We start from the raw sequence: 23,686 nt of genomic DNA, 5'->3' as shown, positions 1-23,686 counted from the left end.
AAGTCAGTCAGGTAAATTAACTATATTATACTAGAATATGCATCAATAATAAACAAATGTACATACAAACTGTACCATAATATTTAACCAATATTTTAAAGTATTTTCTTCCTTCTTTACACTTTCTTAAACTTTCATGACTCTTACATTCCGGCCCCTAATTGACTAGGCACATGAAGCATAGCAATTACTCAAACATTCTTAAGAGTCATAAACTAATGAGTTCAACATATTTACAATATAAATGTCCCCTTTTTTTTGTTCAGGAACCTTTCACGCTGCTTCTTGTAGCAGGCAGAGCTTTGTGATCGGTATTTCCAGGGTACTGGTCTTGGTTTGCAAACAAACGCGATGAACAACGCCTCTTGAGTCTGGCATGGTCTTAATTATTTTTCCCATCAACCAAGAATTTCTGGGAGCTGAATCATCCACGATTAAGACGATGTCTCCGACAATGAAGTTCCTCTTTACTTTGGACCATTTTTGACGCTCCTGTAACTCCTGTATTCTCTTGTCCATCTGGTCCAGAAAAGGTCTGACATATACTGAACTTGCCTCCACTTCCGACGTGCATACAGATCTTCCTTTTTGAAGACTCCCGGGGGCATGACTGGCTGTGTTTTCAACAACAACAGGTGGTTTGGGGTCAGGGCTTCGAGGTCATTGGGATCATCTGATGTCTTAGTTATCGGTCGGTCATTAATGATGGCTTCAACCTCACACAGAACGGTTTGAAGTCCCTCGTTGTCAAGCATTTGCAGCTTCAGTACAGAACTGAGTAGTTTTCTTACGGTGCATATCTGTCTTTCCCAGACACCTCCGTGGTGGGATGCAGCTGGTGGATTGAAGATCCACTTAATTCCTGTCTGCATCATGGCTTCCTGTATTTTGAGCTGATTCCAACCTTCAATAGCTTCCCGTAGTTCTCTCTCTGCTCCGACAAAATTAGTGCCATTATCAGAAGGCATAATGGACACCTGTCCTCTTCTACAGACAAAGCGCCGCAGGGCGTTAATACAGGAATCAGTGTCAAGCGTGTGTGCCACCTCAATATGAACTGCTCTGATGGTCAAACAAGTGAAAAGCACATCATATCTCTTGACAAGGCTCCGACCTCGCTTTACCTCGAAAGGCCCGCAATAGTCCACCCCTACGTTTGTAAATGGGGGCTTGTCTGGTAACAAACGGTCTTCAGGCAGGTCTGCCATTTTCTGCTCCCCAGCTCTAGCGTGTAACCATCTGCAAACAATGCATTCACAGAGTATTTTTCTTATTACAGAATTAGCTCCTGGAATCCAGTATCTTTGTCTTAGCTTCGCAAGCACGTGGTTCCTCCCACTGTGTCCAATACTCTGGTGTATATGCTGAAGAATGAGAGTAGCAACCCGGAGGTCCTTAGAAAGGATAGCAGGATGTTTGGCCTCCTCAGGCATAGCAGATTTGTTCAGTCGCCCTCCCACCCTCAGTACTCCATCTTGGAGTGTAGGGTCCAGCTTGTAGATATGACTACCTTTCTTGATTGGAGTATTTCGCTGTAAAGCTTCGATTTCTTCTGGATATCTTTGTCTTTGACTGAAGCAAACTATCTCCATCTCAGCCTTGGCCAAATCCTCCACGGTCAAATGAATTCTTACCCAATGTGGTCTTGTGATGGTGCATATACTGCCGTAGAAGCATTCTCTGCTTATCAGGGTTACTTTCAGACTGACTGATAGTGGCTCGATACTTTTTTCTCTTACTGCTCAGGTGTAGCAGCAACTCTTTCAGCCTTAGAAACCATGCAACTGCTTTCCTCAACTGGTGCCATCCTGAGAAATGGTTAACAAGCTTGTTCACTGTGTCAAAGTTCTCTTTCGTTTGCTGTGACTGATCTCTTAACTTCAACGTCGTCTTCAGCAATCTGACAGCATATCTGGTCTTTCTGGCCATGATCTCTCTGTTTCCAGCAGATAACTTGGGCCTTGTATCCAAGTTTCGCTCCTCATGAAGTTTTCAGCCTTCAATCCCCGTGAGGCTTGATCTGCTGGGTTTAATGAGGTGTTTACATACCTCCACTGAGATGGTTGGGTAGCTTCCCTAATGGATGAGATTCTGTTTGCTACGAAGGTCTTGAAGCATACCTTCTCATTTTCTACATACTTCAGCACTGTAGTGTTATCCGTCCAGAAGACAGATTCTTCTAGTGGGAGCTGCAACTCTTTCCGCATCACCTTGTCAACTTTAACTGCAACAACCGCTGCCGTCAACTCCAGTCTCGGGATGGTGACCTGCTTCAGCGGAGCCACCCTGGATTTCCCCATGAGGAAGGAACAATGGTTCTGGCTCTGTTGATTTGTCAGCAAGAGGTAAGTAGCCATGCCATAGCCGTCCTCACTGGCGTCCGAGAAATGATGTAGTTGAGCCGTCTTTGTAACTCCAAAACTCACAGGCTTGATGCATCTACTGACGTTGAAGCTAGAAAGTTGTTGCAAATCTGTCAACCATCTGAGCCATCTCTGAGCTTGACCTTCTGGGATATCTTCATCCCATCCTCTCTTGCCTCTACACAGCTCTCATAAGATCAGCTTCACCGGCAGAATGAGTGGTGCCAGGAATCCAAGAGGGTCGTAGATGGAACTGACCATGGAGATAATCCCTCGTCTTGTGGATGGTCTTTCGTTCACCATTATTCTGAAGTTGAATGTGCCTGACTCAATGCACCATTGTACACCAAGAGCTCTCTCGATAGGAAGGACATCGTGGCTCAGGTCCAGATCTTTGACTTCAGTGGCTCTTTCCTTTTCTGGGATAGAAGCTAGAACTGCTCTGCTGTTGCTTATCAACTTAGTCAGATGGAATCCTCCATTCAAACACAGAGTTCTAAGGTCTCTTGACAGTGCAATGGCATCATCTTCTGTTGACACGGACTTCAGACAGTCATCGACGTAAAAGTTTCTGAAGATTGTCTCCACAGCCTCTGATGGTGCCTTGCCTTTGCCATCTTCTGCAGTTTTTCTGAGAGCATAGCTTGCACAGCTGGGAGATGATGTGGCTCTGAACAAGTGTACAGCCATTCTACATTCCACCATAGCTTGACTAACATCGCCATCTGGCCACCAAAGGAAACACAGGAGATAAGCATCTTCATCAGGGACTCTGACTTGGTAGAACATTGATTCTATATCTGCCATCATGGCAAAGAGCTCTTGTCTAAACCTCGTCAAGACGCCAATGAGGGTATTAGTAAGATCAGGACCTTGAAGCAGCTGGTCATTCAGTGAAGTTCATCTGAATGAAGCGGTGCAGTCAAACCATGGATCTTTTTCTTCTTTGGGTGATACGCACCATGATGAGGAATGTACCAGACCCTTCCATCTTCTCTGTTCAACTGTTCCTCGGGCACTTTTACAGCATAGCCTTTCGCTATGATGTTTCTCATGAAGCCTTTGTAGTCTTCGTGAAAGTCAGGGTTCTTGTTCAGCTTTCTCTTTAGACTGATGGCGCGCTGCTCTGCTATGCAGCGATTATTCGGCATCTTCGCGGTCTGTCTTCTCAGCGGCAAACCAATGTGATAGTGGCCATCAATGAACTGTGTAGACCTTGTCATCAAATCCATGAACTGATAGTCTTCTGATGACATCTCTGTCTTTTCCTCACAGCTGCATTCTGAGGAGTCTGCGTTGAACTGCTGTATCAACAGCTCTTCAATGCTTGCGATAGAGATGCGATTAACTGTGACATTTTGTCGTTCCTCCTTGTTCGACTTGTTGCCATCATCTCTCCTTACCGGTCCATTGACTACCCATCCAAGGGCTGTCCTGACGGTGTAGGGTCCATCATCCTTGCTGTTTATCACCTGCCATGGCTCCATAGTGTTGTGTATGTACCTTTAAGAGAATAACTGGTCTCAGACTGCAGTACCAGCCGTGACCACCCCTGTATAAAAGGGGCTAGCAAGCCTCTGTAGTTTCAGTTTCCCGATTGGCTCCATTCAGTAAAGACTTGTTTAAATCAACTCCTGCTGTCCGTGTCTCAATTATACGTGGACATAATACTGGCGACGAGCAGATACGAACTTACCTACAGTCTGCACCACCTCCTGGGATCCATTCCTGAAGCGAAGTGAGCAGAGGTTGAGGCCAGAAGGAAGAAAGCAGCAGTAGAAACGGGCGTCGACCGTGGGCATCCACCCCTGAGTCAGCGGAGTTGAAGATTGCTGGAGAAGCTGTCGAAAGCGGGGCCTGGTTCCTGTCGACAGTGCTTCAGCTAATCGGGCTGGTGGCAGGTAGTACACTGATCCTTCCTGGGCTGCGGCAGTTGCGAACTCGAGCGGGTGGCTTGCAACGGGGCCGAGCAGCGTTGTCGGGAAGAGGAGAGAGAGAGAGGGTGGAGAACACAGGGCGCGGCTGGTGCTACGAAGCCGGGCAGCGTACAGACCCGAGAAGAGGATGGCAAGAGTCCCACAGGGTTGTTCCACGACGGGAAAATAATAAAAAAAAGAAATATTAAACACGCAGGAAACCGCGAGGAGCTGCAGGTTGCAACAGAAACCGCAGAAAGCAGCGCTAGCAACAGCGGGAAAGAAGGCAAAGCGCGGGAGGCACCATCTTAATCAGCGGGGAAGAAGGCAAAGCGCGGGAGGCACCATTTTGTTAAATCGGGGAAGAAGGCAAAGCACGGGAGGCGCCATTTTAGATTTTCAAGATGCCGAAGACTGGCTGTATCACTGCCTTTGATAATACAATAGAGGACTGGACCACGTATGTGGAAAGAGTCGAGGTATATTGCGAGGCAAATGAAATAGCTGATGTGAAAAAGGTATCGGTAGTACTAAACTTAATGGGCGCTAGAACGTACGGCCTATTGCGGGACCTGATTACTCCAGCCAAACCGAAGGCGAAGAGTTTTAACGAAATTGTTGCTGTCCTACAGGAACACCTAAACCCTGCACCGCTGCTGATAGCAGAAAGATTTAAATTCCACAGGAGAACTCAGCATAAAGATGAGAGCAATGCTGAGTACCTTACGGAACTACGCAAGCTATCAAAGCACTGCCAGTTCGGAGCAGGACTGGCAGATACCCTACGGGACAAATTTGTCTGTGGACTCCTGAGTGAAGGAACACAGAAGAAGTTACTCTCAGAGAAAGAGTTGACGCTAGATAAGGCTTTCAGCATGGCAGTATCGTACGAAGCAGCAGCCAGGGGAGCTGCGGAAATACAACAAAAGCCACAGGAATACGGCACCCACGAAATGACACGGGGATTTGCAAAATGTTATCGCTGCGGCAGAACTAACCATGACCAGAAGGACTGCTGGTCCAAGAACAAAATATGCAGGCAATGCGGAAAGATGGGACACATTGCATGAGTTTGCAGGTCTGGGAAGAAGACCAGCGACAACAAAAAGGCTACTAAGGAACCGTACAAGAAAGTACAAAAGATGACGGACAGTAGTTCCGAAGACCAGATGAGCGATAGTGAATCCGGGAACAAGAGACTAAGCTGTCTCAAACTTCACAATGTAATTGCAAAAGAGGATCACCGAACCATTTGGGTCACCCTCACGATAGCAGGGTCCCAAGGTAAAATGGAATTGGATACAGGATCAGCGCTAACCGTCATGAATCGACGAGACTACGAGCGGCTATTCTCACACATACCCTTGAGAGAGACATCCATCGTCTTGACGACGTATACGGGGCAAAAAGTATACCCCAGAGGAAAAATAAGGGTGCCTGTCGAATACAACGGCAAGAAAATACGGAAATTGTATCTCTACATACTGCAAAATGGTGGACCACCGTTATTGGGACATGAATGGATCAGGAAGATAAGCTTAGATTATGCAATGACGGTGGATGGTAAAAAAGATGAAGACATCACTCCTGGACGATTGTCAACAATCTTAGCTAACGCCAAAGAGGTATTTCAACAAGAACTGGGCACTCTTAAAAGCGTAACCGCCTCGATAAAAATAGAAGAGAATGCAATTCCCAAGTTTTTCAAAGCAAGACCGGTACCATATGCAATTCGCCCAGCCGTCAAGGCAGAGCTGGAGAATCTGGAGAAGGCAGGCGTGTTGTCTAAGGTCGACTGGAGCGAGTGGGCGACACCCATCATTCCTGTCATGAAAAAAACGTAAAGCAATAAGTCTGAGGAGCCAAGGAAGGTTCGCATCTGTGGGAACTTCAAGGTGATGGTGAACCCAGTCCTTCACACAGTACAATATCCTCTTCCAAGGATAGAAGACATCTTCGCCTCACTATCTGGAGGGAAGCGTTTTACAAAAATTGACCTAGCACAAACATATTTGCAGATGGAGGTTGAAGAATCCCCTAGGAAGTATCTCACGATAAACACTCACAAAGGTCTTTACCAGTATCATCGATTGGTATTCGGAGTGGCATCGGCTCCAGCGATATGGCAAAGAGCGATGGAACAAGTCCTGCAAGGGATTCCGGGGACTCAGTGTTACTTGAACGACATCCTTGTGACAGGTGAAGATGACAGTGAACACCTTAGCAACCTAGAACAGGTGCTCACTGGACTACGGGAATATGGGCTACGGGCCAACTGCCCCAAGTGCGATTTTTTAAGAAACAGATATCGTATTTGTGGTGTATGTAACCTGTTCCAACTTAAGAGAACTTAAGCCTGTTCCACCTTAAGAGATGTACTACTTTCTCTGGCTGCTGTATACGTAATACCGGTGGTGACCACCGGTATATAAGCACTGTGTAGTAAGATTGTATTTAGTATAGTCCTGACCTCCAACCAGTAAAGACCTGTTGAACTTTAATCTTGTAGTCTGTGTGTTATTAATTACAACTAGAACACACAGACTTTACAGTGGCGACGAGTCAGATTCTTACCCTGCGGCAGTTATATCCACGGCGGCTTCGTCCACAGAACGGACGTCGAAGAGAGGCTTCCACCCTCATCACACTGCTGGAAGACACGTCGCGCGGCAGACATCGAGAAACCAGAGGGCAGAAGACATCCTGAACTCGAAGCCTTCATCAGCGGCTGTCAGCTATCTTCTTTCTACCTCGGTAGTGGGTAAGCCGGGCAGCGACGTGACCAGAAAGTCGGCCGCGTTGGCTGTACAGACGGGGAGGGAAGACGGAGGAATAAGGGCGGTGAGATCGATCGCGACCGGAGATAAGGGCCGGGCCGCATTCGGGCCGAAAGGCGCAGCGCGGGGAAATCGATCGCGGCTGGTGATAAGGGCCGGGCCGCATTCGGGCTAAAAAGGCGCAGCGTCTGGGGGCAACTGAAGGCGCGAGAGCCGCGGTGAAGCGGAGACAGTGTCGGGGGACGGGTGAAGACCGCCAAGCGCGGGAAAACCGCCATTTTGTAGGCGGAGGACGAAGACAAGAGCGCGGAAGCCGCCATCTTGGATAAAAATTAAAATAAATTAAATTGCAATGATGCCTAAACATGGGAACATTAATACCTTTGATAGCGACATCGAAGATTGGGCTATGTATGTAGAACGCATACAAAATTATTGTAAAGCAAATAAAATCCCAGATGAAGAGAAAGCACTAACATTATTAAACTTAATGGGTGTGAAGACATACGGGCAATTGAAACACCTTTTATCACCAGATGAACCAGCGGATAAGACGTTCGAGGAGATTGTTACTGTCCTGAAAAATCACCTAAACCCCACGCCGCTGATGCTAGCGGAACGATTTAAATTTTACAGCAGAAGGCAGCTGAAGGATGAAAGCAATGCTGAATATTTAATTAAATTGCGTAAGCTAGCAAAGTACTGTCAATTTGGAACGAGACTGACAGAGGCGCTACGAGATAAATTTGTGTGTGGTTTATTAAAAGAAGATACACAAAAGCGATTGCTCGAGGAGAATGAGCTGACGCTTGAGAAAGCGGTCACTATGGCAGCAGCACACGAAGCCGCAGCGAGAGGCACGGCAGTAATGCAGCTATGGTCACCGGAACTCAGTACAAATAAATTGGGTTTGAGTACTGTAAAATGTTATCGTTGCGGAAAGACAACACACGATCAGAGCCAGTGTTGGTTTAAAAACCAAGAATGCAGAACGTGTGGCAGGCTTGGCCACATAGCTAAAGTATGCCGGTCAGGAAAGAAGACCAGCAACAAAAAGTCACCGCAAGGAAAATACATAAAGGTACACAAGGTGACAAAGAACAGTTCGACCGAACAGAAGTCAGATTCAGACACTAGCAGTAATGAACTGGGTAGCTTAAGAGTACACAACGTTGGTAAGGATGCAGATCTCCAGACAATTTGGGTCACCCTTCAGATAGCAGGAATCCAAGTAAAGATGGAATTGGACACTGGATCGGCATTGACGGTCATGAATAAGAAAGATTACAAAAGGTTATTCCAACATATTCCCCTACGGGATACGGAGATTATATTGAAAACATACACGGGGCAAAGAGTGTATCCCATCGGAAAGATAGAGGTAAAGGTGGTCCACAAGGGCGAAGAAAGCCAAGTAATGGACTTATATGTGCTACCTGAAGGAGGTCCACCACTACTGGGACGGGAGTGGATTAGGAAAATGAATATGGACTGGCACTCCTTGAAGGCACTAACGGTAGATTCCGGGGAAACAGATGTCAAACCTAAACGATTGTCCAGAATATTGGATGATGCTAAAGAGGTGTTCCAGCAGGGACTGGGAACACTGAGAGGAATTACGGCAAACATCAAGATTGATGAACATGCACACCCAAAAACTTTTAAAGCCAGACCGGTACCCTATGCAATACGACCTACTGTAGAAGCGGAACTGGAAGTGCTAGAACATTCAGGTGTACTGTCTAAGGTAGATTGGAGTGAGTGGGCTACGCCCATTGTTCCCGTTGTGAAACGTCCTTCGAGCAACAAGCCAGGAGAACCAGGGAAGGTTCGCATCTGTGGAGATTTCAAAATCACTGTTAATCCGGTGCTTCACACGGTGCAGTATCCGCTTCCGCGGATTGAGGATATTTTTGCTTCGTTGTCTGGCGGGAAACACTTCACCAAGATAGACCTGGCGCAGGCGTACTTGCAGATGGAGGTTGAGGAAGAGTCACGCCAATACCTCACGATCAACACGCATTGAGGTTTGTACCGGTACAATAGGCTGGTTTTTGGAGTGGCATCGGCTCCAGCAATTTGGCAGAGGGCCATGGAGCAGGTATTACAGGGAATTCCAGGCACACAATGTTACCTGGATGATATTCTGATTACAGGTGATGGTGATGAAGAACACCTCGCAAACTTGGAACTGGTGCTCAACAGACTGAAAGAGTATGGACTTAGAGTTAATCGGCAGAAATGTGAGTTCTTCCAGAAGCAGATCTCGTACTGTGGTCATGTCATTGACCGGGAGGGGCTTCATAAGTCTCCTGACAAGATAGAGGCAGTTGTAAAGGCTCCCGCTCCGGATAATGTCTCTCAGTTGAGGTCGCTTCTAGGATTGATTAACTATTACCATAAATTTCTACCAAATCTATCCACGGTACTGCACCCGCTAAACGCTCTTTTACAGAAGGGGGTACCATGGGAATGGAGCGAAAACTGTAAGAAGGCATTTCGCAAAAGCAAAGAATTGATCACCTCAGAGGAAGTGTTGGCTCACTTCAACCCGACACTGCCTATTCGGTTGGCTTGTGATGCTTCTCCATATGGTATTGGGGCAGTACGCTCACACAAGTTTCCTAATGGCGTGGAAAGGCCAGTCGCGTTTGCATCCAGATCATTGACCTCCGCTGAGCGCAACTATGCGCAGATCGATAGGGAGGCTCTCAGCCTTGTATGGGGAGTGAAGAAGTTTAATCATTACCTGCAAGGCCAAAAATTCACACTTCTGACAAACCATCAGCCGTTGGTATCCATTTTTAACCCTAAGAAGGGTGTTTCAGTGATGACAGCACAGCGTCTCCAGAGATGGTCCCTTTTCCTAGGGGCACATCAATATCAAATAGAATTCAAAGGTACGAAGCAGCATGGCAATGCTGATGGGCTGTCGCGCCTGCCACTACCTGAAGAAGAAACGACGAAAGTTGACCCTGTTGAGTTATTTCATTCGACCATCATCGAGTGTTTACCAGTCACCAATGCAAGTATTGAAAGAGAAACCAGGAACGACCCGACACTGTCCAGAGTCTACGAGGTGACAGTGAAAGGATGGCCAACACGTGGTGATCCTCTGTTACCGGCATTCTCGGCAAAGCGAGACCAGCTGTCCGTCTGCCATGGTACTTTGATGTACGGGACAAGAGTGATTATTCCTCCCAAGTTAAGGGAAAGAGTTCTAAAAGAACTGCATGAAGGTCATCTGGGGGGAGTTAAGATGAAAAGTCTTGCTAGGGCTTATGTATGGTGGCCGGGTATTGACCAACAGATAGAGGAGTTGACGAAAAGCTGCGCTGGGTGCCAAAAAGTGAAAAATGCACCTCCGATCGCACCACTGCACCCATGGGAATGGCCTTCAGCCCCATGGCAACGCGTACATATTGACTTTGCTGGTCCATTCATGGACTCCATGTTCCTAATTGCGGTGGACGCACATTCCAAATGGCCAGAAGTGATCAAGATGAATACCACTACTTCAGAAAAGACAATTGCGGTGTTAAGAACAATATTCACAAGGAACGGATTGCCAGAACAGATCTGTTCGGACAACGGACCACAGTTCATGTTGGAAGAATTCCAAAAAGTCTTAAAGAAGAATGGGGTGAAACATTATACCTCTGCCCCATATCATCCGGCGACAAACGGGTTGGCCGAGAGATTTGTCCAAACATTCAAAAAGGCAATAAAGGCCATGAACGATGATCAGATTCCGCTACAGCACAAGGTGGACAATTTCCTAATGGCGTATCGAAACGCCGCTCATGCAGTAACTAACCAAAGTCCTGACATGATGTTTTATAACAGGAGGTTGCGGTCCAGGTTGGACTTGTTGAAACCAAATGTGCGGAGGGAAGTGGAAAACAAACAGTTCCGGCATATTAATAACAAGTCCACTCGAAGTTTCGAAGTAGGACAACCAGTGTTGGCAAAGGGCTATGGAAACGAAAAATGGCAGCCCGGAACAATTCGGGCCAGACAAGGACCTCTGATGTACACAGTAGATATTGGTAACAATGTGATAAGGCATCATGCGGATCAACTGGTAGAATCAAGAGCAAGGGTCGAACCCATGGTTGCGACAGAGACAACTGTGGAAGACGTTAATGAACCTGAAGCATCTACCTCAGCAGGGACTGTACCTGATGATGACGTCCAATACATAGGAAACCAACAAGAAGAGTCACCTCAGCAACAAGAATCAGAGACCACTGAAAGGCATTAGCCAGACCGAATCAGAAGGCCTCCTGAGAGACTGAACCTTTGAACTGTTTATACCTGAAGTTATATATGTATATATGTTATGATGTTATGTTAAATGGGGATATGACTATTAAGCTAAAAAGGGAGGATTGTGGTGTATGTAACCTGTTCCACCTTAAGAGAACTTAAGCTTGTTCCACCTTAAGAGATGTACTACTTTCTCTGGCTGTTGTATACATAATACCGGTGGTGACCACCGGTATATAAGCACTGTGTAGTAAGATTGTATTTAGTATAGTCCTGACCTCCAACCAGTAAAGACCTGTTGAACTTTAATCTTGTAGTCTGTGTGTTATTAATTACAACTAGAACACACAGACTTTACAGTATTGTGGCCACGTGATTGATGAAGAGGGGTTACATAAGTCCCCTGACAAAATTGAAGCGGTTGTTAAGGCCCCAGCGCCTGAAAATGTGTCGCAACTGAGGTCATTCCTCGGATTGGTGAATTACTACCATAAGTTTTTACCGAATATGTCCACAATTCTGCACCCACTGAATGCCCTACTACGAACGGGAGTAGCGTGGAAATGGAGCAATGACTGTAAGCGGGCCTTTCAGAAGAGTAAGGACTTAATCACTTCAAGAGAAGTATTGGCTCACTACAACCCAGCACTGCCGATGAGACTGGCGTGTGATGCGTCTCCCTACGGCATTGGGGCGGTACTGTCACGTAAATTCCTTGATGGTTTAGAGAGGCCGATAGCTTTTGCGTCACGCTCGTTAACTTCTGCCGAGCGTAACTATGCCCAGATTGACAGAGAGGCCCTCAGCCTAGTGTGGGGGGTGAAGAAGTTCAATCACTACCTGCACGGTCAAAAATTTACTCTACTAACTGATCATCAACCTCTTGTCTCCATTTTCAACCCTCAGACGGGCATACCGATAATGACAGCACAACGGCTACAGAGGTGGTCCCTTTTCCTAGGGGAACACCAATATGGCATCGAGTACAAAGGAACTAAACAGCATGGGAATGCTGATGGATTGTCGCGCCTACCGTTGCCGACGGTGGAAGAAGAACTTGCAGTGGATCCAATGGAGATATTCCACTCGACCATAGTCGAATGTCTCCCTGTGACGAATGCAAGCATAGAAAAGGAAACACGGAATGACCCGACACTATCCCGGGTCTATGATTTAATGGTGAAGGGATGGCCAGCACATGGCGAACCACTGCTGCCAGCATTCTCAGCGAGAAGAGAACAGCTGTCAGTGTGCAGAGGAACCTTGATGTGTGGATCCAGAGTAGTAATTCCACCTAAGTTGACAGATAGAGTGCTCAATGAGCTTCATGAGGGACATCTGGGTGGGGAAAAAATGAAGAACTTAGCCAGAGCGTTTGTGTGGTGGCCGGGAATTGATAGAGAAATCGAAGAGATGACCAAGAGCTGTGCAGGATGCCAGAAGGTCCAAAACGCCCCACCACAAGCTCCTCTACATCCATGGGAGTGGCCCTCATCTCCATGGCAAAGGGTGCACGTTGATTTTGCTGGTCCCTTTATGGACTCAATGTTTTTAATTGCGGTGGATGCACATTCAAAGTGGCCAGAGGTAATAAAAATGTCCTCAACCACCACAGAAAAAACCATCACCGTCTTACGAACCATATTCACCAGAAATGGGCTGCCTGAACAGATTTGCTCCGACAATGGACCACAGTTTGTGTCTGAAGAGTTCCGGAGGTTCTTAAAGAACAATGGTGTTAAGCATTACACATCTGCCCCATATCATGCAGCCACTAATGGATTGGTCGAGAGGTTTGTTCAAACATTCAAGAAGGCTATCAAGGCAATGTGTAATGAAGATATACCCCTACAACACAAGGTGGACAACTTCTTGTTTGCCTACCGGAATGCAACACATGCGGTTACCAACCAGACTCCTGCCATGATGTTCTTCAATTGAAGACTACGATGCCGCTTGGATCTGGTTAAGCCGAACATCAGAAGAGATGTGGAGAACAGGCAGCTTCAGAATATGAATGAAAGACCGACCAGGAGTTTTAAGATAGGTCAACCAGTGTTGGCCCGGGACTACCGCACTGAGAAATGGCAGCCAGGAACGATTTGTACATGGCAAGGACCTCTCATGTATACCGTGGACATTGGAGAGAGCATTGTAAGACGCCATGCTGACCAGATTCTAGAGTCACTGGAAAACGTCAACTCCACACCACGATCTGATACACCTGGCAATGAAATCAATGTACCAATTGCAGCTACCACAGAATCGGTGATATTGGAAGCAGATGAACCAAACAACGACATTGATCCCGACTCAACCTTGCCAGAAGAACCTGATACCCCAAAGAGGCGTTATCCAGACAGAATCAGGAAGCCTCCTCAAAGACTGAACTTATAATTGCTTAAACTCAACCAATGTATCTAGCACCGTAATTGTGATTGTAATTAGTTATCATTTAGTTGTTAAATGAATGTTATGTACTGTTTATCTAAAAGGGGAGGAATTGTTGTGTATGTACCTTTAAGAGAATAACTGGTCTCAGACTGCAGTACCGGCAGTGACCACCCCTGTATAAAAGGCGCTAGCAAGCCTCTGTAGTTTCAGTTTCCCGATTGACTCCATTCAGTAAAGACTTGTTTAAATCAACTCCTGCTGTCCGTGTCTCAATTATACACGGACATAATACATAGTTTTGTAGGCATTGGTTCCAATTAATAGGCCAATTTCTGCTTCAATGTATGGGAGACGCACCTTTTCCAGGTTAGGCCATCTCTCCACATCCTTCTGCAGGGCTAAGTTCCCTATTTTAATAGGAATCTCCCTCTGTGTAAAAACATTAGGCAGGTCTATGAAGTCCTTCTCTTCAAGTCCACACACTTCTAAGTCTGACAGGATATAACTTTGCATTGACTTCTCATGACCCATGGTGCGTAATAGGATTTCTGTTCTTCTGCCTCTAACGTTCAGCTGTCGCATGAGTGTTTCTGTGCAGAACGTTGCTGAACTACCTGGATCCATGAAGGCGTAAGTCTCCACAAACTTCTCATTCCTCTTAGACTTGATCTTTACAGGTACGATGGCAAGAATACAATCACTGTCACCGGCCCCAGTGAATCCACAAGTCTCTGGTTCTAGCGACACCAGATCACTTGAAACAACCTTCTCGTCGGTATTGTTTTCTTCACTCTTCTTAGAGACTTGTTCTTCTTTATGGATATGCAGCAGACTGGGATGTTTCCGAGTGCACTCTCTGCATTTTGTTCTTTGCTTACAGTTTCTACTCAGGTGCCCCTGAGAAAGACATCCAAAACATAGGCCATTGTACTTCAGAAATTCAATTCTGTCTTTATGTGACTGTGCTTTGAGGTCACTGCAGAAATCCAATGTGTGATTCTTCTTCTTATGCTCATTAATAAATAGACACTCTTATTATGAACACAGCTAGCTTTTGCTAGACACTTTTATTGAGCCATGTGGACTAGGTACAATATCTGTAGAGGCTTCCATCTTGACTGCTGCCTTGTGGGTAGCCTAGTGCCTCATGGGTAATGTAGTCTTAATATCATACAGCTGGGTAGTGTAGTCTTATACATACAGCTATATACAGCTCTACACAGCTCTACGGCTCCACCTAGTGTCCACTATAGAATGACATGTTATTGATCATTACATCCCCCTTTCTTTGAGGTTTAACAAAATCAATATCAATCAACTTTCAAGAAAACAATAAAGATAATATCAGTAACACTTTTGTTAGTGCTCTATAAACATAAACATTTTCAAAACAGTCAACACATTTTCAAAGCTTTACATTGTACTCAAAGATTAAGTCTATCAGGCTTTTTTACTTCACGTGTGGATCTTCTCAACACGGGTAAGTCTGGTGTGTCTTCATGAGATTGTTCTGGCGGTGAATGACAAGATGCAGTTGCGGCATTGTCATCGATCTGCTCTTGTATAGATCGAGGTCTCCTTGCGATCTTTGCTTGGAGAGGGTTTCAGTGTTTCCTTCACTCTTCATGCCATAACTCTCAATGTAGTCAATACACTCTCGAAAAACTGCTGGCAGCTGGATCACATCATACAGCATAGTCCTCTCAGCAGCCTCGGCTAATGGAACACCAAAGATTGGCCTGAGGGAAGAAGGAGTATCCACCGGAACTGCTTCCTGCTCTGGTGCAGGCTTCTTCTTTTTCTTTTTCTCTTTCCACTGCTTAACAACATCTGCTGCGGTTATATCTTTGGACTTTTTCTCCTTGTGTTTTTCCTCTTTGTGCTTTTCTTCCTTTGGCTTCTCTTTGACCTTAAAGTCTTTTTCTTTCTTCTTGGAGAAACTAGGCTTTTTGAAGACATGGATACCCTTTGGCCTTTTCATCCTTGATGGGCTCTCTGCTTCATCACCTGAGTCATCTGGTCTGCTTATGGCACAGTTTATACGGTAGACTCTCTTGACCAGTTCTAAGTCTTCACAAGCTTTGTCACCTAGTATCGAATCAAGTCTTTCAGCCACAACAGAAAACATGAGATGATGCACTTTGTCTTTGACTGTCACTTTGAGTGTGCATACACCTAAGCTATCTATTTTCTGTCCATTATAGTCCTTCAGTAGTACTGACTTTTTCTGTATTTTGGGCTTTCCTTTCATGTTTTTAATGTCACTCATACTGATTAAGTTTGCTTTTGCCCCAGTGTCCAGTTTCAATGTAACTAATGCTCCATTTATCTGCAGTGGGATCATCTATTTGTCCACTTTCACTGCATTGACTTTATGTTCAGCATTGTCCATTTCTGAGGGCTGCACGTTTTCTGTATCTTTTTTGATATCGTCACATGACACCATTCCTACAAAAAATGTCTCACTTAAATCAGTGTCCTCAATCACATTAACTCGTTGCCCTTTCTTAGTTTGTACTTTTGAAAAGCATTGTTTGGCAAAGTGATTCTTTCCATTACACTTTGTGCGCATTTTTCCAAACGCTGGGCATTGTCTTAACTGGTGTTTGTAACCACAGCGTTTACAATTAAAAATTTCATCCTCCGATTGCTTTTCATTTCTGTTCTGCCCACGTTTCTTCCCCTTGTAGGACACAGCACCGACAGCAGCATTATCACTCATTACAATCGCATCATTATTGATTTCACTGAAAGTCTTCGCGTGCTTTCGAGCTAGCTCACTGGCTTGGCATATTTTCACCGCATTTTCCAAATTTAGTTCGGTTTCTCTCAACAGACGTTCCCTGACTTTTTTATCATGAATACCAAACACAATCTGGTCACGAATCATGGATGCTTTGAGCTCAGAGAAATTACATGTCTGTGCTTTCAGTTTCAGATCAGTTATAAAGCTATCAAAAGTCTAATTTTGTTGCTGTGTCCGAGAACGGAAGATGTATCTTTCATACGTCTCATTCTTTTTGGGAGAGCAATGTGCATCAAATTTTTTTCGCACATCTTCTAATTTTTCTCTGTTCTCCTCTGGATTAAATACAAATGTATTAAATACCTCTATCGCCTGTGGGCTTGCAACCGTAAGCAGCAACGCTATCTTCCTTGCGTCTGGCTTCGTACCGAATCCGATGGCTGCAATGTAGAGTTCGAATTGCTGTTTAAAAGTCTGCCAATTGTAGTCGATTTTTTCTGTGAGTTTCAAACGCTCTGGTGGCTTCAAATTCTCCATGTGGCTTTTCACAATTTTCAGCAGATCTTTACCACCCTGGTACCATCTTATGTTCATTAATAAATAGACATTCTTATTATGAACACAGCTAGCTTTTGCTAGACACTTTTATTGAGCCATGTGGACTAGGTACAGTATCTGTAGAGGCTTCCATCTTGACTGCTGCCTTGTGGGTAGCCTAGTGCCTCATGGGTAATGTAGTCTTAATATCATACAGCTGGGTAGTGTAGTCTTATACATACAGCTATATACAGCTCTACGGCTCCACCTAGTGTCCACTATAGAATGACATGTTATTGATCATTACACTTCTGGCAGAATAAACATGGCTTCTGAAAGGCATTAGCAGGCGTCACTGTGCTGCTCTTTTTGGGAGATGAGTTCTGAGACTTTTCTTCCCCAGCTTGAGTGACGATAGTTGCAAAGCTGCTTCCCTTGGAACCACCTTTCCTGAGAGTCTTTGATTCAGCAGGCTTGGCTTTCACTCTTCCATCAGTAGTTGGGCTGACATCCTGGATGTTTCCGAACAATGGGTCCATAGCAACTTTAGCCTGTTTGTCTATGAAATTCACTAAGTCTGCAAACCTGGCTCTACTTTTCCATCTCTCCATTATCTTAAAGGCTTTTCCTCTCCATTGTTCTCTCATCCTGTAAGGAAGCTTAGAGATGATGATTCTCATAGTCGTAGGATTGTCCATCTCTTCCATGAATTCAACATCCTCCATGGTGTTGCGACATCCTATGAGAAAAAGAACATATGTGTTCAATGCCTCCCCGTCCTCCGATCTGATCTGTGGCCACTTGATAGCCTTTTCAATATATGTAGTGGCTATCTTCAGCTCATTGCCATAGTGCTCCTGCAGCAACTTCCTGGCTTCTATGTATCCCCGGTCCGGTCTCATGTGTTCACAGCTTCTGACCAGGTCTTGTGGTTTACCACTGGTGTACTGTCCCAGGTAGTACAACTTATCACTGCTGCTCTCTGTTTCGGAGTCAATGGCTTGTTCGAAGGATCTGATGAAGGGCTTATACTTGTGTGGGTCGCCTTGGAACACTGGTATGTTTCTTTGAGGGAGTCGAAACAGATTCTGTTGTTTTACAAGCATCTGTGTAATTTCGTTCTGACGTTGCATCACTCGGTATAGGCTTCTCTCTGTGTCTTCAGGCCTCTGGTGGTCATCAGCAGGGTCTAGTCTAGACCGTCTGATGTCTGGGGTAGCATCACATGCTCCTGTTAGTGGAAAGGCCTCTCTTCCACGCTGTAATGCCAGGAGATGTTCTTCAGACTCTCTTTTAACTTTTGAAGGTGTCCTGGATCCAACTCTGTGTGACACCATTGACTGGCAGTAGTCGTTCATGCCATCCTGTGAGCCTTCATAATCTTCAAACACTCTCAACTTGGCATTTGAGATCGCAATAGCTGTTTTTAGCTCCAGCTGTTCTTTCTTAGCCTTCAGTTGGGCCTGCAGTTGGGCTGTTGGGCCTGCAGTTGGGCCTTGTAATGAAATCTGTTTGTCTTGATCCTGTATTCGTTTTGCACTCATGTATATTACCCTCCCCCACTGTGTATAGTTTCACTTCCTCTTTCCCGACTAACCTGGGAGGTTCCAGGTCTTGGCTCTTGGCTCCGCCCCTGACTTCTCTTACATAAAGATCCCAGGATCTGTAAGACTCATTGTTGTGAACCAGTCGGCGTGTTGAGATGTTAGCTCTGATCTTAGTGATTAAAAGCCAACTTGTTTAAGTCTATAACTTCTAGTTTTGTGGTTATTGAAGGCCCATCAATTTTAATCACTAAAGAATACTAGGATGGATCAACTCCTAAAACCAGAGCGTCTGGACTTGGATCCACATTCTGCTGAAGCAGCAAATCAATTTGGACACTGGCTCAAATGCTTCGAACTCTTCGCGGGGGCCTCATCCGCTAGCGAGGTAGATAAACTGAGTCTACTGACTACTCGCGTAAGTCATCAGATTTATTCGTTCATCCGGGACGCCACCTCTTACATGGAGGCCATCACTATCCTGAAGGCCCAATACCAGAGGCCGGTAAACGAAGTGTACGCCAGACATCTGCTGGCTACACGCAGGCAGCGACCAGAGGAATCAATGGACGATTTCTTACAGGGCCTAAAGGACCTGGTCCGGGACTGTAACTGCAAGGCTGTGACGGCCAACGCGTACTCTGACGAATTGGTCCGCGATTCCTTCATCACGGGCCTCAAATTGAATTATATCCGGCAGAGACTGCTGGAGAAGGAGGTCCTGGACTTAAAAAAGGCAGTGGCCACTGCGCGATCGCTGGACGTGGCCCAGAAAAACTCTGACTCTTATTCTTCCGGCCATGCGGCCCTCACTGCCTCGTGCGCGCCGAGGGGGCCGCCATCTTGGAATCAGCCATCTTCTCCATCCAGGTCTCAGACCAGCTATACGCCGCCGGAGTCCCCACACAGAAGTTCACCCAGGAGTCCAACTACAGCGGCAATGTCTCGAGGCCTGAAATGCTACTTCTGCGGCCAGGCCAAGCACCCCAGACAACGATGCCCAGCGAAGGACGCTACATGCTTCAAATATAAGAAAAAGGGGCATTTTAGCAAAGTCTGCAGGGGGAATCCGATTTCCAACTCCATCACCGCCTCGTGCGTGCCGTGCAGGCCGCCATCTTGGGATCCGCCATCTTTTCCCAACTCAACGGCCGCCCAGGGCCCAACAGTGGCTTCGATCACGGTGGATCAATCCAGGCCATACCCGTTGACAAAATCGATGATGGACAGACAGGTAAACGGGAATTTAATGAAATGTTTAATTGACTGTGGGAGTACCGAGAGTTTTATCCACTCTAGCCTGGTACGGTGGCACTCATTAACGGTAACCCCTACACGGAGCAGAACTGCTATGGCTGCTAAGCCCCAGACTTCGGACATTTTGGGCTACTGTGTGGTAACACTGACTGTAAAAGGCACGGACTACAAGGATTTTAAACTCCTCGTGATGCCAGAGCTCTGTGTTAATGTAATCTTGGGCCTGGACTTCCAGTGCCACCACGAAAGTGTCACGCTAGCATATGGCGGGTCCCAGCCGCCACTCACAGTCTGTGGCCTATCAACCTTAAAAATTAGCCTGCCCTCTTTATTCGCTAATCTCGCTCCGAACTGTAGGCCCATAGCGACCAAAAGTAGACGGTACAGTCTGGAAGACAGACACTTTGTCAAGGCGGAAGTGGACAGACTCCTGCGGGAAGGCATTATTGAATGCAGTACCAGCCCGTGGCGTGCCCAAGTAGTCATAGTTAAAAATAGCGAAAAGAAATGGATGGTAATTGACTACAGCCAGACTGTTAATATTTATACCCAGCTGGACGCCTACCCTTTACCCCGCATATCAGAAATGGTCAACCAGATTGTGCAATACCGAGTCTTCTCGACTATCGACCTCAAATCCGTGTATCACCAGCTCCCCATTAGAACGGAGGACCGCCCATACACCGCCTTCGAGGCAAACGGGCGCCTCTACCATTTTCTCAGAGTGCCCTTCGGGGTAACAAATGGGGTCTCGGTCTTCCAACGTGAGATGGACCGCATGGTTGACGAGAATAAACTACAAGCTACCTACCCCTATCTGGACAATGTCACTATCTGCGGGCACAACCAGCAAGACCACGATCTAAATCTTGCGAGATTTTTAAAAACTGCCCTAAAGCTGAATCTAACCTACAACGAAGACAAATGTGTCTTCAACACAACCCGTCTCTGTATCCTCGGCTGTGTGGTGGAAGATGGGTAATTGGACCGGACCCTGACCGATTACGCCCCCTAAAGGAACTGCCCCTGCCACACAATCCCAAAGCTTTAAAAAGGTGCCTGGGTTTTTTTTCGTATTATGCCCAATGGGTGCCCAATTACTCTGATAAGGCCCGACCCCTCATTAAATCGACGTCCTTCCCACTATCAGCTGAAGCTCGGGAGGCTTTCACCAGTATTAAACAGGACATTGAAAGGGCTGCAGTGTGTGCAGTGGACGAATGCATTCCCTTTCAAGTCGAAAGCGATGCGTCAGACTTTGCCTTAGCTGCGACCCTCAATCAGGCTGGGAGACCTGTGGCCTTCTTCTCCCGAACCCTTCAGGGACCTGAAATCAGGCACTCTTCTGTCGAGAAGGAGGCACAGGCTATAGTGGAGGCAGTGCGGCACTGGAGACACTACCTAGCCGGCAAACGTTTCACCCTGCTCACCGACCAGCGGTCGGTGGCTTTCATGTTTAATAACAAACAAAGGGGGAAAATCAAGAATGACAAAATACTCAGGTGGAGGATCGAACTATCCACGTTCGACTATGATGTTATGTACAGGCCGGGAGCCCTTAATGAACCCCCAGACGCCCTATCACGGGGAATGTGTGCCAGCATTCATACGGACAAATTACAGGGTCTCCACAACGACCTCTGTCACCCAGGGGTCACCCGACTATACCATTTTATAAAGTCCCGCAATCTGCCCCACTCCATCAAGGAGGTCAGGGCAATGACCAGAGCCTGCCGCATCTGTGCGGAATGCAAGCCTCGTTTCTACAGGCCTGACCGTGCACAGCTTATCAAAGCCACACGGCCATTCGAGCGCCTAAGTCTGGACTTCAAGGGACCCCTTCCCTCTGCCGACCATAACGTATACTTCCTCAATATCATTGATGAATATTCCCGCTTCCCCTTCGCCATTCCCTGCCCAGACATGACCAGTGCCACGGTCATCAAGTGTCTCTGTAATCTATTCTGCATGTTTGGCATGCCAAACTACATACACAGCGATAGGGGGACGTCATTCATGAGTGACGAGCTGCGCCAGTTCTTGCTCTCGAAGGGGATAGCCACTAGCAGAACCACTAGCTACAACCCCCGGGGTAATGGGCAAGTGGAAAGGGAGAATGCTACTGTTTGGAAGGCTGTCACATTAGCCTTAAAGTCAAAAGGCCTTCCGACCTCCCGCTGGCAGGAAGTCCTCCCAGACGTGCTCCACTCCATAAGGTCTCTGTTATGTACTGCCACTAACGCTACCCCTCACGAAAAGATGTTCATTTTCCCCCGGAAATCCACCTCGGGCATATCTCTACCCGCGTGGCTGACGTCTCCGGGGACAGTGCTATTGCGGAAGCACGTGAGAGGCCATAAAACGGACCCCCTTGTGGAAAAGGTACAGCTCCTCCATGCAAACCCTCAGTACGCCTATATCGAATACTCTGATGGGCGAGAGGACACTGTTTCCATAAAAGACCTCGCTCCCTCGGGGAGCGGAGAGAACGACGGGAGATTACCCGATGAAGACCTACACTACAAAGAGACAGGACGCCCAGAGGTATCAATACCCAACTTTAACCTGGAGGACACTGCAGATAACCTGGAAGACACTGCGGAGGCCCAGACAGCAGAGGAACCAGAATCCACTCCCCTAGAGGCACCCCAACTGGCTTTGCGCCGATCACTGAGAACTGCAAAACCTCCTGACAGACTCACTTATACCAACTTTTAAGAAGCATCACCCCGATGGACTAAATCTATAGAAGGGGTGAATGTAATGAAATCTGTTTGTCTTGATGTATTCGTTTTGCACTCATGTATATTACCCTCCCCCACTGTGTATAGTTTCACTTCCTCTTTCCCGACTAACCTGGGAGGTTCCCGGTCTTGGCTCTTGGCTCCGCCCCTGACTTCTCTTACATAAAGATCCCAGGATCTGTATGACTCATTCCTGTGAACCAGTCGACGTGTTGAGATGTTAGCTCTGATCTTAGTGATTAAAAGCCAACTTGTTTAAGTCTATAACTTCTAGTTTTGTGGTTATTGAAGGCCCATCAGGCCTCTTCCCATTCAAGAGCTCGCTTCTCCAATAAAGATGCTGCGTGCGCCATCAACGCTGCCCGTTCAACCTCTCCTCTCATGCGTCGCGACGAGCATGTGGTAGAAGCGACTGACCTGTGTCCAGAAACAGAGCTACCTTCTTTTCGATTTTTGCTCAGTCTGGCTGAAGTCTCTGAAATGCTATCATCTGGCCGACTTCATCGTCATCTTTATCTTTCTCTGCTGTATCAGCATCTTGATGAATCTTTAACATCCACTGTTCTGTGGCCTTGACATAGTCCTTAATGCTGGATGATTTAAGATCAAACCAGTTGTGTTGATCAGTGTTTCCCTCTTCTTCAGACAAAAGCGCTAATACATTTTCATTGAGTACATTAAATTCTTCATGCAACTTGGAGAAATCATAATGCATTATGTCTTCAACTTTCTTAATATTAGCATTATCTTCCATGAGACAATCAATTATCTTCATTTTTCCAGTTATCTGAGCTAATTTAGCCCTCCTTGCACTTATGCTTCTATTTAACTTCTCTTCCATTGCCTTTGGGGTGAGCTTTACTTCCCTCTTTTGGCCAACAATTCTTCGTACAGCCGGGGGAAGCCCCTCACGGCTCCATAAGGCCTCGGCCATTTTACCCGCAGCTCTTATTTAGCTTCTCAATAGAATGAACAAGGCAAGTAACAGTCACTGTACCTTTGCTTTCTTATATTGTCGTCTGGCTCCGTGACCATTCCTGTTTATACGTTCGCCGACAATTCCATCCTTTCCTTCTTAGGGAGCTAGTTTTTGACTAATGTAGTGGCGCTCCGTAGTTTTCAATATGCAGCCACTGAGC

Source organism: Somniosus microcephalus, unplaced genomic scaffold (genome assembly GCF_052327205.1).
Source record: "Somniosus microcephalus isolate GS21.2 unplaced genomic scaffold, FLI_Smic_1.0 unresolved_chr1, whole genome shotgun sequence".
Taxonomy (NCBI): domain Eukaryota; kingdom Metazoa; phylum Chordata; class Chondrichthyes; order Squaliformes; family Somniosidae; genus Somniosus; species Somniosus microcephalus.
This window is presented reverse-complemented; position numbering follows the sequence as displayed.